This window comes from Ovis aries, chromosome 13 (genome assembly GCF_016772045.2).
Source record: "Ovis aries strain OAR_USU_Benz2616 breed Rambouillet chromosome 13, ARS-UI_Ramb_v3.0, whole genome shotgun sequence".
Classification (NCBI taxonomy): domain Eukaryota; kingdom Metazoa; phylum Chordata; class Mammalia; order Artiodactyla; family Bovidae; genus Ovis; species Ovis aries.
In genome coordinates this window covers 76,081,498-76,099,707 of record NC_056066.1, presented here as the reverse complement: position 1 = coordinate 76,099,707, position 18,210 = coordinate 76,081,498, and the positions used below count along the sequence as shown (strand labels likewise).

Sequence of the window (18,210 nt, the reverse complement as noted above, 5' to 3'; positions counted from 1 at the left end):
TTAAAAACTATGTGGACAAATACTTACTCTAACATTGGAGCTAGATCCTGTGTTGAGCGTATTTCATCTACTACTCAATCCCCACTGCAGTCATCCTCTGATACAGAGAACAGAGCAAAGTATAGAATTCAACTTTATTCCTTTTACTAAGAAAACAGGGAAGTAAAATAACTCACTCAGGGTCAAATATTTAGTAAGTGATGGAGCCAGAAATTAAACCCAGGTCTCGCCAATGTCAGAGCCCAAGCCCTTAAATATTTCCACTCATCCTCTTAAAAATCCCCCAAAACCTTAAAACTTATGACATCAAATTCTCTACTCCTTTTTTCATGGAATCTCTGAGTTTAACTGCACCATTTACAGCTGTTTCAACAATAGACTTTCAACAGAACTGGCCCATCTGAAGTCCTGAATTAGAAGTTACTGTTTCCCAGCCACATTCACTAGAATTTCCTACCAGTCTTTATAAAAAGAAAATAGGGAGAAGTATGGCCTTTACCAGGTTGGTCATCACCAAGTACCACAGATTCTCAACCCACCCCTATGCACATCACTTTAAAAAACAATTTTAAATATCTTCATCTTACTGATAGTTTCATCTCCTAATCTAACCATCATTCATTTACACTGAGTAGGGGAGAAGCAGTTCACTTAAACTGTTTGGTTTTTAAATAATAGTTGCTTTACAGATTTCCATGATTAATTCATTTTAACTAAAAGGAGTAAAAAACACAGTTTATAATTAAAACTGTTATCTTTAAACTCTAGTAATTCAATATCAAACTAAACTGAAGGACAGAGACAAATACAGTTCTCACAACTTAGAATATCATTCATATGCAATACCTTTTCTAAATATCAAGATTCTCAGGACTTCTGCCAGAACTTTAGAAACTACAATATTATTAATAAAATATGATATGAAAGCATGTCATAATTATCCTGGCCTTGGCAATATTTTCGTTCCTCTATCCAACTATACAGTGTTTTAATTTTAACAAAGATGACATAAAATCAGTTTCAGAAATCTACACGAAATACATCCATTAACTGAGGTTGTATTCAAAAAGTTAATTTCCAAGACCATGAATAATATCATAGCCTAAACTCCAGAAAGTCATGATGTTAGAATTTCTATAGTTAAAGTTGAATTTTTCTGTTGAATAATCACAGGCTTACTTTCACTGCTGGAGTAATATCATCTGTAAGTTTCTAAGGTTATTACTGACTTCAGTGATACTTACATTTTTCTATTAAAAATCATTTTTAAACCACAAATAAGAACTTACCTTTAATTTTCTACAACTGTATATAATGTTTAAGCAGTATCTTCTACCTCCTCAGCATGAATATTCAAAAAGACTGCAACTTACTACAATATAAAGTTCAGAAATTATAGAAAGAAAAGGTCTAAAGCTTGCAAAGAATCAAGATGTAAGTTCTAACTTCAGTTACATCACAAACTAGTTATACAACTTTGATAAATCCATTGGCTTAAGCCCTTTACAATGCTGGGTTGTAAGAACAAGGTTGAAACAGAAAAGTACTTCCTTACTGAATATCATTCAGACTAGAGAAGAAATTAACTGAACTTAAAGGGTTATCAAAACTATCCATCTGAAGAATGGAAGGAAAACAAATTGAAGACAAATGGAAAGGACAAGTGAGAAACAGCAAATGGTCTATCAAATATGCTACCTAGAGCCCCAGAAGTGAGACTGAAGCAAAAACAAAAAACTTCAAGAAATAATGGCCAAAACTTCCCCAAACTTGATGAAAACATCAGTCTGCACACTGAAGTTCAGTTAATCCCAAGAGGAATAAATACAAAGAAAACCAAACCTAAGTACATTATAATCCAACTATTTAAATTCAAACATCAAGAGAAAATCTTGAAAGTAGTCACAAGAAAAAAAAGACCATAAGACCATATACACAGAGGAACAAAGATAAAAATTACCTTTTTAGAAGCAATCAGACAATAAGATCTTTAGAGTGCTGAAGCAACTGACAACAGAATTTTATATACAGGGAATCCTTCAAAAATGAATGTGGAATAAACATTTTCACATAAGTAAAATCTGTGACAATTAGTCTCAAATACTTTAGGAACTAAAAGTACTCCTTCAGGCCAACGATTAAGAACATCAGATGAAAACCCCTGTCCATAACAGTGAATGAAGGACATCCAAAATGTCTTCCTGCCAACTGGGTGGCTCAGCTTTCCTCTGCTATTTGCCTTGAAGTCTAAGATTCTCATGGAAAAGATAAAAAATCTAAATATTTTATGAAATAAATTCTAGGTGACAGACTACTGACCTAAGGTAACTCACACAATTTTACAACTGTACTGGAGGATGAACTAAGTCAAAATTTCTAGGTCCCTTTATACACCTAAGTGGACGATGTCTTCAAAGCAGACTGCAAAAAAAAAAAAAAGATTAAGCGAAACAGATTTACACAGGACTGAATAAACTAGTGAAGATTTTAACTGCAGTTATTTGTTTTAGAATATTATTGTGTGGTATTATGTTTTCCAATGGGTTCTATAAAGAAGCCGTTTTTCTTTCTCTTCTATATCTAGCCCTCAATTTAATAAATTACACTTATGTACTCTAAAAGCGTTCTATGTGGCACCTGATTCGATGTCCTCAAATTGCAGGGGAAAAAACAGAAACATAAAAACTGAGTCTCTCTACTTTTCATGTCAATATTGTTAATTGCATAGGTTTAATAAAAATCTGTCAACCCATTTATCAGGATAATTGGATATTCAAGTCGGGATCTTGAATGTCATAATTGAGAATAATTCTCATTTAGTCAGGCATGACAAGCCCATCATTAACAAATAATGACTTCACTTTATAAGTCAATACCTATAGGCCTGGTTCCTATTCTTTGCTTATAGGAACTAGCTTCAAAAGTAGGCCAGAGACTCAGTAAATCTGATGAACTGGAAGGAGAGACAATTCATTCACATTTATAGGTCCTGCAAATGAAATCTAGTAGGGTTTGTTGAGACTGGTTTCCTAGTCTCAAGATATGAGAATAAAAGAAACTTTAGAAATGAAAGTCTATATTCCTTAGGAAAACTTCCAGAGAAATTAATCCTCTGGTCTCAGAAGCTGTTCAATAAAATACCCTCAGGGAATTCCCTGGCAGTCCAATAGTTAAGACATCACATTTCCGTGGCAGGAGACCCAGGTTCAATCCTTGGTCAGAGAGCTAAGACCCTGCATGCTGCACAGCACAGCCCCAAAAATAAAAAAATAAAATAGCAATCAAAGAAGCTTCTATGGTTAAAGATATCTTTCTGCTCCTCTTGGCACAGCATGAGAAGAGCCTTCTTTTTTTTTTTTTTTTTAATTAACTTAAGAATCAACTGTGGGCTTACAATTTAGGTCAAGAGAGAATAATGAGACTCATCCCAACATAAACTGAACAAACTATATTCAAATATCAGAGAACAAGCAGTGAGAAATTGTGGTCCCTGAGATTAAGAAACAACTGGGCATGAGGGGAGAAGGAACAACATGGTAACACGAGCCCTTCCTTCTAGGAGGCAGTTTTTCCAGATCACAACAGAGAGATGAAGAACTCAAACAGAGCCCAGCAATCTTGCAGAATGGACAAGATAATAACCAGAATTCAGAATGGTCAAGCTGGATAGATACTGCAGGGCAGTTTCTCGGAGAGACTGACAAGATTGCAGGGACTAACAAACATATCCTGAGATTTGTACCAAAATCTTGGCTCAGATGGTAAAGTGTCTGCCTGCAATGCAGAAGACAAGGGTTCAATCCCTGGGTGGGGAAGATCCCCTGGAGAAGGAAATGGCAACCCACTCTAGTACTCTTGCCTCAAAAATTCCATGGACAGAGGAGCCTGATAGGCTACAGTCCATGAGGTTGCAAAGAGTTGGACATGACTGAGCAACTTCACTTTCAAAGAAATCGTGACAAAGAAGAAAAAGTTGAAATACTCACGCCACCTCTTTCAAGCCTTACTATAAAGCTGCACTGGATTGATGGGTATAAGGATTGATGAATCAATGGAACAGAATAAAGACCAGAAATAGATTCTGACTATCTACCTATCTATCTATCTATCTATCTGTCTGTCTATCTATCTATATATAAATGGCTTCCCAGGTGGCTCACTGGTAAAGAACCCGCCTGCCAATGCAGAAGACAGAGGTTCAATCCCTGGTTCGGGAAGATCTGCTGCAGGAGAAAATGGCCACCTACTCATTATCCTTGCCTGGAAAATTCCTTGGACAGAAGAGCCTGGAGGGTTTCAGTCCATGAAGTAGCAGAGTCAGATACAACTGAACATGCACGTGTACACACACACACAGAAAGGAGCAAAGAGTCGGACACAACTGAGCATGCACGTACGCACACACATACAGAGCAGCAAAGGGTTGGGCACAACTGAGCACACGTGTACATACATACACACACACACACACACACACAATTAAAAAGCAACACAATGGAAAAAGGAGTCTTCGACAAATAGCCATGGAACAGAATGCCAATGTTTTCAAAAACTTATCCTCAATCCTTTCTTCACCACATGCAAATATTAAATCAAAATGGATCACAGACCTAAATATAAAGATAAAATTACAGAACTTCTACAACAAAGGAGAAAAATCTTCATCAACTCATTAATAGGCAGAGATCTCTTCACACACTAAAAAACAATTACTCATAAGCAAAAAAAAAAATTTATTTTATTCAAAATGCCTATATTCTCAAAAAAAAAAAAAATTCAAGAATATGAAAAGGGAGACCAAAGAAAGACCAGAAGAAAATACTCTCAAAATATATCTGAAAAGAATTTGTACTCAGAAAAATTTAAGTCATATAATAAGAAAACAAACCACCCAATTTAAGAAATGCACACATTTGAACAGACACTTCATAAAGAGATATAAGTGGAGCTTGAACTCTCATAAACTGCAAGCAGAATACAAAATGGTACAGCCACTTTAGAAAACAGTTTCAATTTCTTATAACGATAAGCACACACTTTACATAAGACAATTACACTCCTGGGTATTTACTCAAGAGGGAAAAAAATCTAAACAGAAACTTGCACTTAAATATTCCTAGAAGCTTTATTCATAGAAGCCAAAAACAGGAAGCCCAATGGAATACTACTCAGCAATAAAAATAAACTACTGATACACTCAAAAATGTGGATGCAGCTAAAAAAACACTAAGTAGAACTTATACAATATGACAGTGGGGAAACAGGCTCTCTCACACATTACTGGTGTGAATCAATATGGCGTAATGCTTATGGAGTGTAATTAGACAACATCTAACAAAACTACATATACATTTACCCTCCAACCTAGTAATCTTACTTCTAAGAATTTATCCTGAAAGTATATCCCCCCCCCAAGAATATGAAAATATATTTTCACAAGGTTATTCGTTGCAGCATCATTTTAACTGCAAAATACTGGAAACAACCTAGGTAACGCCCAGGTTGAGACTGACTGAAGAGCCTATGGTGTGCGCACATAACGAAAACGCTGCTGCTACCGCTGCTCAGTCCTGTCCAACTCTTTGCCACTCTGTGGACTGTAGCCAGGCTCCTCTATCCATGAGATTTTTCAGGCAAGAACACTGGAGTGAGTTGCCATTTCCTCCCCCAATGGATCTTCCCAACCCAGTGACTGAACTTGCATCTCCTGAACTGCAGGTAGACTCTTTTACTGGTGAGCAATTGGGGAAGAAAAAAAAAAAAAAATCTGCTTGTCATTACAAAAAGAAAATACAGGAAAACACTCTAAAAAACACTGAAGGTGGCTTCCTCTGAGAAATGGGGGAAATGAGGGTGGAAAAGATACAGAAGGGAATGTGTATCTTTTGTGTAATTTTGACCTTTGAAAACATATTCATATTCTACATAATCAACATAAAACCAGAATCAGAATGAGGAGGAGCATTTTAAAACAAACTGAAACTCAAGCACACAAATAAATAAACCTCATTTTGTTTCAAACAAATATCACAACTACATCATGCAGAAAGTAAGGGTGGGAAACAAAAATGGGGAGAGAAGGGAAGGTAGGATGAGGGAGGACTAATTCAAGTATTTTAAAAATATAGCATTTTACACCCGAAAATCAACCACTAGCGAAACACTGTAAATCAGCTACTAACCTCCAATAAAAATTTTAAAATGAAAAAATTTTAAATACAAATATGTAAGTCAAAAAAATGAATATAGGATTTCCTCTCAGTCCTGGGCAAAACTATATACAAATTCCCCACTCACTTTGTTTACTGTAATTAAATGGGCAAAGCAAATCTGAAATGATTTTAGATATATTATAGGACAGACCAAATGAGTAAACATACTATGCTGGGAACCAAGGCTCTTGTGGTATAAAAATGGACATAAAAATATAAAGTGAGAGGTGCAAAGAAAAAACCCTGCAGATGTGGAGTGAAACTGGACATACTGACATAAACACATGATTTATAAACTACGTAGAGGCATGTTGCTATGTGTGTACATGAAAAAGTATGTTTACGTATGTACATGTATAAACATGCATTTATTTCCTAGCTGTGTCCACTGAAGGAGTCAAGAAGAGAAGACAACCTAGGAGCACTAAGGACACCTACCAAGTATCTTGGTCTCTAATACTATTTCCCACAAGGACACAGGAGCATGATGAAAGAGCTCCACTGGGAACAGAGTGAGAAAATGACCATTTTGGAAGCATGACAGTAAACAATTAGATCAGACACGAATCATCAATGAGTGCTAAATCTAGGGCAAACTGTGATGAGAATCATGGTATTGGCATTGCCTCCCCCATCACCACTTAAAGAAGGGGGAGAAACTCTAACAGCAGAGAAATCAGGCAACACATTGACCAAATGATCACAATTAACATCCCAATGAGGGACAGAAGACATCCTGTGCCTCCAGAAGCTGTACATCTTTCTCGGGGTATCACATCACCTATGCAGTATCCCGGCCAAGAACGAATGGCCTCATTCTAATCCTGTTTGAAACAGAAAATGAAGAACATTCTAATAAGGGAGAGGAAGGGTTGCAGTCTTCAGAAATGTCAATGTTGTATCAGACAAAGAAGAGGCTCGGGAAATATTCCAGGAAAAAGGAGGCCAAAGAAAAATAATAACTACATGTAGTACCTGAGCTTAGACTCGTTTCCGTTACAAGAAGCAAGGGAAACTGCTGGGAAAGACTTTATTAGGTCAACTGACAAAACTGGAAGATGGACAACAGGTCTATATTAATATCCATTTATGAAGCTGATAACCGTACAATGGTTATATGAGAGAATGACCCTATTTGTAGGAAATAAAGCAGAAGTATTAGAGGAAAGCAGCACATTCTACGTAACATAACCCTCAAATAATTCAAAAAAGAAAGAGGAAAGAGTAAGAGCCCACATAAATGCAAATAATAAAACCAGAGAGTGAATCTGAATAAGGATATCTAAATAATTCTTTATACTCTGTTTTGTTAACTTTTGTAAACTGGAAATTTCCATATAAACTGGAAACTTTCCATATAAAGTTTTATTTTTTAAGATAAATACTATGAAGATAGTTCTCTACTATGTTCAGAATATAACGGGTGTATACCATAATTAACTGAAGGATTTTATTGGGAAATAGCAAGAGTTGATACTGGAGGCCTAGATAAAGTATCAGATAAAGGACTGTCTCAAATGTAAGCGAGAGGAGTTTGTATTTTTTTTCTGTAAGCCAGGGAACAGTCATACAAGCTCTTAACAGAAAAGAGGCTTGATTAAAGGGATATACAGAAGAAAAACCTCTAGCAAATTCCCAAGTGGGTTCAAACAGTGCAGATAAGCAGCAGCGCAGGGACATTTCAGACACAAGCATGAAATTACGGGGTCTTGGCCTAGGAAGCCAAGATTGGTAACAGAAAGTTCACTGAACAGAGGAGACATGAAAATAGAAAACCAGATAAGGCTTGTTTACTAAAAATATCAGAGCGGGCAGGATTCAAAGATGACTCAGATTGCAAGCCCAGCCAACCAAGAGAATAAAATGTTACCAACAAAAAGAAATTTAACCACCTAAACAAGGCATAAGTGCTTTCACGGCTATCAGATAGTTTTCTCATTCTCATTTTTCCTATCCTGACTCAATAACAAAAGTTAGGAGAGGAGTCAGTTGAAATGTTACACACCAGCACTAGCAATCTGAGGAAATTAGCCTCTGTAAGGTGAAACAGTCAAAATGGGTGGAGCTGATTCCGATGTTAAATATTCACACATAAGAAGAAGAGGGTTGATGGCAGCAACTCATGTTAAACTGTAACATACTCCTTCCCTCCAGATTTATATTTGTAAATAGAATATACATACATACTAACTTATTCCAAGACCCTTCATTCAACTAAAAGTATCATTAAAGAGGACAACATAACATAAAACAAGCTTAAAATGGAATCATAAAATCACAAAGTGCACAGCATCTTCAGACGGTGAAGTCAGAAAATTACAAAGGATCCAAAGTAAAGCTGGATTACCTGGCTAACCAGTCAAATGCTGTCCAGGTAGTTTATGTTTGTTTTTATTGGTCTCTGACTCCACTGTTCAGCAAGTATTTTGATCCTGAGGACAAAAACAAATTAAAAAAGGGTGTTGATTTTTATTGCGCTTTCTTAATATAAATATTCTTATTAGTCACACACAAGTTAACATTTCCCAACTTTCCCGTCCCTGGACATAAGAAACAAAACTAACAAAAAGTTATCAAGTATGACGCCTCTTCCTAGGAATTTGAACTTGATGCCTTATTTTGCCGTATATTACTACTCTGTTTAAAAAAAAAAAAATTAGGCAGGGCATACACAATACAATCCGTCACAGTTTGTAAACATGGATAACGCAAAGTAGTGATGAAGGAGATCAGCTCCAAGTTCTGAAGAGTGATGAAACCCGATGGGTAATCTGAACTTGGTATGTTCCCAAGTCCAAAGGGAATGTTCAACAAATTAACAATTCAAAACAATATAAATATCCTGTAAGAAGCTAATTAAATCCTCAAGTCCAAAAAAGATAAATACCCACCATATAGATAGATAAAGCAACCAAGAAAAAGGGAAAAAAAAAGAAAGAAAGAAAGAAAAGTACTGGATATTTTCTTCCCCTCTAGGAAAGGGTACATCATTTCATTCACAAAAAAAAAAAAATTATTTTAAACAGGAGACAGGTAAATGAAGGACAGTTCTTCAAAATAAACTTCAATAAATATGTGAGCACATAGAACTGCAGACTTCTGCACTTGAGGAAATGTGGAGCAGGCTCTAGCGCAACAAAAAAGTGAGCCAATAAAAACATTCACTCTCACCTTTCGATTTTCCAAATGTGACGAAGCACACTCTGACTACCACTAATTCTAGAGCTATCTGTGGATACAACCACCATAGCTAAGCCCTTAAGTTAATAGCATTCATGCTGGAACTGGCAGGTTTGCTGAGAAAGGATGGAAGGAAAAATGATATACTCACAAGTTCCAAGTAACAAACACATCACAGTCATAGCCAATCCACACAGTAGATAGGAGACAACCAACCACAATCTAGGTGCATGATGTGAAGGGTCTGTTGCACTTTTGAAGCTCAAATTAAAGGTGAGAAATGGGGGGATGAGGGTTGAGGGCAGAAGGATATCACATCATTACGCTGTTGACGAAGGGAGAAGAGGAAAATCTAGGTAATATGTAAGTGGCATGCAATTAAAGTTATAGAAGGAACTGCTGTATCTAGTATCGTGTCTACTAATAAAATCACAGTAGTCTCCAGCTTATCACTGAGACAATGCCAAAAGTAAGCTAGTTCTTGGACTGCATCTTCCAATCCACAATAGTACATATAGGTTCTTAGCATAATGGCTAAAGAGCAGAAAGAGCGACCCCATAGACTGTAGCCTACAGGCTCCTCAGTCCATGGGATTTTCCAGGCATGAATACTGGAGTGGGTTGCCATTGCCTTCTCCAGCAGATCTTCCCGACCCAGGCATTGAACCCGGGTCTCCTGCATTGTAAGCAGACGCTTTAGACCTCCGATTAAGCTCTCTCCCAGGACTCAAGCTCGGCCAAAACTAATGAAACTCAGGCCCTGATGTCTCATTGCAAAAATTCATTGAGAGACAAAGCGATAAGAGGTGGATTTGTTAAGATCCAGAGAGAAGCCGATGGCACCCTACTCCAGTACTCCTGCCTGGAAAATCCCATGGACAGAGGAGCCTGGTAGGCTGCAGTCCATGGGGTCGGGAAGAGTCGGACACGACTGAGCAACTTCACTTTTCACTTTCATGCATTGGAGAAGGAAATGGCAACCCACTCCAGTCTTCTTGCTTGGGGAATCCCAGGGACAGGGGAGCCTGGTCTATGGGGTCACACAGAGTTGGACACGACTGAAGTGACTTAGTTACTGTCTGAGCTACCAGGATCATTGACCTTCTTAGCATAATGGCTAAAGAGCAGAAGCTTCAGAGCCCACCAGATCTAGAATCAACCAACTCCTAGCTCTTTCACTTACTGGTCTAGTAACCCTGGGTCAATGTAAGACATCTTTGAGCCTTAGATTTCTCATCTTAAAACAGGTATCACAACTCATAAGGTTCTTGTGACAATTAAGTGAAAATGCTTAAATTACTTACTAGTACCTAGTATATACAAGCTCAATAAATAAAAACAATTATTAGCCAAACAAGACTATCCAACACATAGTATAACAAGAGTTTCTAACCACACAGAAATAAAAAACAGGAGAAAGCACAAACAACTTTGGTTTTTAAATGAGTTGAGCTTCCCTGGTAACTCAGCTGGTAAAGAATCCTACTGCAATGCAGAAGACCCCAGTTCAATTCCTGGGTTGGGAAGATTTGCTGGAGAAGGGACAGGCTACCTACTCCAGTATTCCTGGGCTTCCATGATGGCTCAGCTGGGAAAGAATCCACCTGCAATGTAGGAGACCTAGGTTCGATCCCTGGGTTGGGAAGATCCCCTGGAGAAGGGAAAAGGCTACCTACTCCAGTACTCTGACCTGGAGAATTCCAAGGACTGAATGTATAGTCCCTTCAGTCACAAAGAGTCAGACATGACTGAGCGACTTTAATTCATTAATTCACTCAATTCAGTGTTTTATAACTTGAATTTTTATATTCAATTTAACTAGAGGACAGTGGAGGGGGAAAAGATAGGCAAAAGTCTTGTAAAAAAAGTTCAAGGTTTTCTGGCCCTAGTTTTAAATCAAATTTCATCTCAGAAATGGTTCTTTTGTACTTCCCTGGCAGTCTAGTGACTAAGAATCCACCTGCTAATGGAAGGAACACGGGTTCAATCTCTGGTCTGGGAAGATTCCACATGCCTCAGAGCAACTCGGCCAGTACACAGCTACTGAGCCCAAGCTCTAGAGCCCGCGAGCCTCAGACACAAGAGAGGCCGCAGGATTCAGAAGCTCGCACATCTCAGCCAAGCAGAGCCCCGCTGACCACAGCTAGCGAAAGCCTGCACACAGCAACGCATGCCAGTGCTGCCAAAAATAAACAAATAAACGTAATTTTTAAAAAGAAATGGTTCTTTTGTTGTTGCTCCTTTTGAGAAGTAAGAGGGAGTTCATGGGGTGACATTAGTACCTAGAGAACAAGATGGGTGGGTAGGAAAAGGCATTTGAGTCAGAATGTACCTCATGACTGATCCAGGAAACAAGCACTGCTGCCTAATGTGAAAAGCTGGTGAGAGAGCCTACTTCACACTCAAGCAATGCTGTACTGCCGATGAGAACTACCCAAAGGAGTACTGACACAGCCAATCTGTACCCCATAACCCCCAGAACACAAAGAGATACCATCTAAAAAGTTCTCCTCTCCCAAGAAGTGTGCAGCTGGATTAGAGAGGCCCCCAAATAATCAGAGCAACGACTGGCTTCCCTACCAGCAAACTGCAAGGAGTCTAAAAAGTACTAGTCTAGTCTAAAAAGTACAATCTACCAAGATCCTGTCGAGTATGGAACCGCTGGGACACTGCAGTTGACTAGTCTAGAACCAAGATTCTGCAATGGCAACAGAGCAGATTTCCAAGGACTGTATTTTTTTGTTTGTTTGTTTAGTCGCTAAGTTGTGTCTGACTCTTTTTATGAGCGCATGGTCTGTGGCCGACCAGGTTCCTCTGTCTACGGGATTTCCCAGGCACTAATACTGGAATGGATTGTCACTTTCTTCTAGGGATCTTCCTGACCTAGGGGTTGAACCCATATATCCTGCATTGGCAGGTGGATTCTTTCCCACTGAGCCACCAGGGAAGCCCCAATTTGTCTACTAGAATTAACATAAAGGTGACTGATGAGATCCACATTATCAAAACCTGCATCACTAGAAAGCTACTGGGGGCTTAGGGAGATCAAACTGAGCTTTGTTAATAAGAGCTAGTCTGAGAAGATGTGCCTCGAGGCCAGAACAAAGAATCAAACTGGGGGAGGGGAGCTGAGAGGAAAATCCAAACTACATAATGCTGATGCTGGGAAACACCAACTGCACAAAGAGAGGCCACTGAATATTATGAATGTGTTTTTCTTTTGCTATTGAGTACGGAAGGGGGCAAGGACTCTACTATTAATCATATTAAGCTCATTATTCTCTCCACGCTGCGGCAGGCAGGGCTCCCAAGGACACCCTCCTCAGTTTCCTAAAATCATAGATGGAGATGGGGAACCACCATCTTTGGGAAAAGCCAGCTGTTGCCCACTCATCTTAAAAGCACTAAACAATCAGTTTGTGCACCAATTAAACATCCCGTTTTACTTAAAGATTATGTAATACTAGCACAAAGAACATTTTTTTTTTTGCAGTTGAGATTATTTATCAAACAATAAATATATCCTTTGTCAAAACTGTAACACCAGATTTTACTTACAACAATCAACTACAACCAATCTAATGAAAGGGGAAAGAAAGGATGTAAGTTTAATACCAATAGGAAAGTTTTAAATTATATAAAAAGATGTTACTGTTTTTAAAGTTATATAAACTTCACAGAAAAAAATAATTTTTTCTTTAAAATTTATCAGTCCATTATTTCGTGTTCAAGTAAATAAGGAAAAATGTATTTGGTACCCAAGAAAATACTGGCAATACACTGATGACACTTTCAAAAATACCCATCTTTCTGACAAGAGTAGTAGGAATTATTTCAAATTGTAACACATTCAGGCTTAGTAAAGTAAGGACAGGGTTAAAAAAAAAAAAACACTTGACATGTATTACCACCCAGCCTATGATGTACATTAGAAAAGACCAAATTGATTTATAATAACTTATTCTGAATAGTCATTTAATAAGTTTTAATAAATGTTTAGTTCTACGTAGAATCAATCTGAAAATTTAAAAGAGGCAGTTAAAAAAGAAGCTTTAGTTTCAGAAAACCTAGGTTTTGGAAGTTCAGATTCATAACCTTGGGGAAGGCATTTAATTCACTTAAATGTCTGCTCTACACCTATCAGATGCCAGGTGCTGCACAGGCCCTCAAAAGTGTAAGCAAAATTAGGACAGGAATAGCAGGTACAAACAGCCACTATAGTTTCTGAAATGAAAACTATGTTCCCTCAGTAAGTATCTGCTGAGCATCAACCCGCTACACTCTGCCAGACACACCAGGGATATAAGGAGTAACCAAAGACAAGGACAGAGTCTGACATCAGTGTCAAAGGAGAGGGAAGAGGACAGTCCTGCCATGTTCACCGGTTTCTGTGGTGACTGTAAAGCACTATTTACATGTGAATGGAAGACAAATCCAGAACCATTTACCTCATCCAAGAAAAAAAGAGGGGGGGGGGGGGGATTAGTAACAAACTTTGAATGTACAGATAATTTCTGCAATTATTCTCCATAGTCAGAAATGAAATGCCAATTGAGTTTCTTTATAACAAAAGACAAAGGCAAAGAAGAAAAAAAGAAAACTTTTGTAAAACATTAGGCATTTACGTAAAAATCATAAGAGACATAGGAAACATTAATGGGATATATAAAGGTTGCTGAATATGAAAGCTATTTTTAACTCAACACATTCGGGAATCGTGCCATATATTTTGCTTACACTACGATACTATCCACTGATGAACAACAGTAAATACGACCATTCTGCATTTTTAAAATTACCTTGAGATTAAGGAGAAAACTGAAAAATCCAGTTGGCAGACCAGTTTATTAACAAGTTCCCTATCTCTGGCTGAGTTGTAGCTAGTAATGACATGGTTGCTAAAACAGGCATGAAGCCAGCCGCTTGCTGGTGCTTGTTCTGCTTCCCTCTCCCCCCTCTCCTGGAAAAACCGCATGCAGTACTGCACGATCATACAAAATAAATACAGGAAAGGGGGTGGGAGGGGTTGGGTGGAGAGGTGAGCTGAAGCTCTGGGCTCCACCAGTGGAAGGCGTTCCACAAGAATTGCTACAGGGTCAAAAGTTTACAGTGGTTTCAATTTCACCTTTTAGCAGCCAATCAGGAAACAGGGACTGAACGCTGACCCTCAGGCTGCAAATGAACATTAACTCATTGGCTACCAGGATTGTATGTATTCCTTTTCTCGTCAGGCGTTCCTTTCTCCTTCTTAGGGGGGAATGGGGGGCATGGGAAGGGGGCAGCAGAGGAGGAGGCAAAGAACATTTTAAGTTCAAGGTGACAATTTTATTGAAGATCATGTATTTTAAACAGGTATTTGAGTGGAGAAAAATGATCAAGTCATTTTCCTTGAAATTCTCCTGTGCTGCTGCTACTGCTGCTAAGTTGCTTCAGTCGTGTCCGACTCTGTGCGACCCCACAGATGGCAGCACACCAGGCTCCCCCATCCCTGGGATTCTCCAGGCAAGAACACTGGAGTGGGTTGCCACTTCCTTCTCCAATGCATGAAAGTGCAAAGTGAAAGTGAAGTCGCTCAGTCATGTCCGACTCTTCGCGACCCCATGGACTGCAGCCTACCAGGCTCCTCCGTCCATGGGATTTTCCAGACAAGAGTACTGGAGTGGGGTGCCATTGCCTTCTCCGAAATTCTCCTGTAGTATCTAACAAACCAATTATTAATGTTGGTATCAAGACAAAGAGTGAACTTAGGCAGGTTACAGATAGATTTATCTCCATGAGGCTGCAATTCTAAGAACAAGTTACAATACAATCACAGATAATGCTGATTATGTTTCCAGTAAATAATAACTCAGATGTTGAAGCCATTATTTATCTAACCCCAATTTTTAATTTGCATAAGTTCTCTATCTCCTCTCCTAATCATTAATAAACACACAACATGCCTGTACTTTTCATACTGTACATCTACCAAAATGCAGGTACAGCTCCTAAGGTTTAAGCTTTTTTCTGTATTTCTCTTCTAAAACAGTTCAGTACACACAAATGACTCCTACACAAATAAACTCAAAAGTGAACCCCTTGGCAATAGATGCGACTGAGCTCCAAGTTTTGGGTTTTTTTATGTAAATTTCTCCCAAATGTAGAAAACATTAGCAAACTAATCCATGAAATACTCTTTTCTACATATAACACTGAGCAAGGTTAAAATAAAGATCTGTAAGACACAAACCTCAACTATCCTACATTTAAAACCTAGATTTCTTTGACTATATTAACTACTCTATCATAATGATCAGCTAAATACTAAAGAAGCAACTGTGTGAATCTGTAGTTAGGATATTCTCATAAATACAATAGGTGGTTGAAATTTTAGCAGTCCTGCTGACTCAATCTTCTGTTATATGTAGAAGTCCCTGTAGTTACTGCCACTACATAAGAAAATGATTCCAAGCAGGATATTAGTTTTCTTATCCAAACCAACACAGTAAGATCACAGTCATTTCTGAACACCCAAAGATAAACTATATACAAAAGTATCTCTCTTAATACATGTTTCCTAAAGGGCCCCCAAATAAATTCATAGTATATAAATTTTCCACAATAATTTAATGTAGCTATATATTAAATTTATAGCTTATTTTTTAAATATTTTGATATAAATATTAAAGATAATATTAAATTGTATTTAATGTAGCTAAATAGTAAATAAGTTTGATGCTAACATACAGGACTTTCTTTTTATTCAGCATTAAAACAAGTTATTTTCTAGTAACAGCTCCCAAACCTTCATGATTTAGGTTTATGCACATTTGGCCATGAATCGTCTTTACTTTTAAAATCTAGGTTTTTTTAAAAAACAAACATGTCTTACAGAGCTTTTTTAATGTATTATATTGGAGGAGTCTTCTGTGTATCTTCTTTTTACAAGATGGCCTCATTCTGAAAGAAAATGGATGCGATAAAATTTTACATCAAGTCAGCATGTTAGCAAGAAGCTTTTTGTGTGTTCTGAATTTGATTAATACAAGCCAAGGTCACTTCCTGAAAGATGCCTACCATTGCAGCTGCAGGCAAACTAGGCTCCAGTGTAAAGCTGGGGGAAGGGAATGGGTGATGGCATTTATTAACACTGAGAAGGGCTTCCACCTCCACCAGCAGCAATTACAGGGGGGGAAACAAGGAAAGCCCAGAATTCTTGGCATGTAAAGATTAAAATATCTGCACTCCTTAATATTTAAAAACAGAAATTTAATCAATATATAATACTATACTCATGTCAAAATTACAAAGATATCCTCAGTGCATATACTACACAAACCAAAAACGCCTGCAGAGGCACATACAGCCCTGGAAGAAAACAGAATCAAGAGATTCAAATTCCTCTTATCTAAAACCAACGGTGGCCTAAACATCATAAAAACAGAAACCCCAAATACAAAAGCCTGTATCGCAAAATGTTTACAAAAGTTTTGTACTGAAATCCAGTTCAATTTTCTTATCAACATGAACACAAATATTATGTCCATGCTCAAAAACATCAATATATACATCATTAGCAACCAGAACAAAACCTCTCCCTGAAGAATAACATCAAAATTTAATTGAGCTGTTACTATGAACAGCTGGGAAACTATACAAAATACATCACCTGTCCTGAGTTCCATATACATTTCAACTGGATAAAATATAGGCAGAGTCAAGGAAAACTACACACCGCTTATTATTTTCTCTATACGTAACTGGAAAAATTACACTGACTTTGTGTGTCTAATTTTTCTTACCCACCAAATGGAAGACATGCCTGAACCAAGATACTCCAGGGAGATATCACCAGCAACATACTTTTAATGGTTGTATAATAAACGTAAAACCTGGTCCTTTTTTTAATTGTCAACATGTTCAAAGCCATTATATTTCTATTTTCTACATAAATGAGAATATAATTTTTCCCTCCCTTATGCTCCCCATCCTTTCATTCTAACTTCAACAACAAAAATAAAATATTACTTGCACAAGTTCAAACAAATCGATGCTGTTTTAAGTCTTTTATCTTTCAATGACTGGCAAGAAAAACTATTAGTTAATTGGCACAGAGTATTCTGTATATGTAAAGGGCTTTTTAAAATCATCTTAGAAAAAGGAAGGCAACCAAGCAAAAAAATATTTTGAGTAGTCCTGAATCCAGATAATCTAGTAGCTGGGCCTGGCAAAGGAAAGCATTCAGAAGAATTCAATGAGACCTAATCACACGCCTTTGCGACAGAACAAACCCTAAAAATGAACATACAGTAAATTAGCTATTTATATATCTTCTCCCCAGGACAGGGGAATACATTTTTCCTCAATTTCTCCTATCCTCTATATTATTTCTTTCCATCACATAAGTTACTCCAAAAATAACTCAGAACAAAGCACAGAGTTAAACAGTAGGTAGCGAGCTTCTTGTCACAAACCAATCCGGGCACGGAAAGTGCAGTTTTCCTGGCATCTCCAACCAAATCATTCTTCTCCCCTGGTTTTATCCGAGTACCCGAAGCACTCTGCATTTGGAAAATAAGACTGACTAAATGAGGTACAGCAGTCAGTGGTCTGGTTCTCCTCCCATACTAATGCAGCTTCTACGTCAAAAATGGAACCTAAAAAGAAACGCTGACCATCAAAACAAACAAGAGAGCAGCATGCACATCTCCTTGCTCTGTCAAAGTGGCTCACAGACATTAAGTCTGAGAATCACTCTAAGATTCACAGAACAAGTGTTTTCTGTTTTTGTTTTTTTAATTCAAATGTTTTCTATGGCTTCAAACTGGATGGACTGGCT

The 18,210-nt window shown here is 37.7% G+C and overlaps 1 protein-coding gene across 14 annotated transcripts in view; it reads right to left on the bottom strand.

Annotated features, from left to right (window-relative positions):
• Positions 1-18,210, bottom strand: part of NCOA3 (nuclear receptor coactivator 3) — a 127,695-nt gene that overhangs the window by 53,657 nt on the left and 55,828 nt on the right. For 4 of the 14 annotated variants that reach the window (XM_042230239.1, XM_060397813.1, XM_042230237.1 and 1 more), the window contains exons 2-3: positions 8,560-8,644; positions 28-146 (exon numbers count right to left, since the gene is read on the bottom strand). The exons of 2 other annotated variants lie outside the window; for them this stretch is intronic. The gene's annotated coding sequence lies outside the window, so the exon portion shown is untranslated. Of the gene's footprint in view, positions 1-27; positions 147-1,289; positions 1,373-8,559; positions 8,645-14,191 lie in introns of all 14 variants that reach the window. 8 more of the 14 variants (XM_042230241.1, XM_042230240.1, XM_042230236.2 and 5 more) reach the window with 5 other exon arrangements.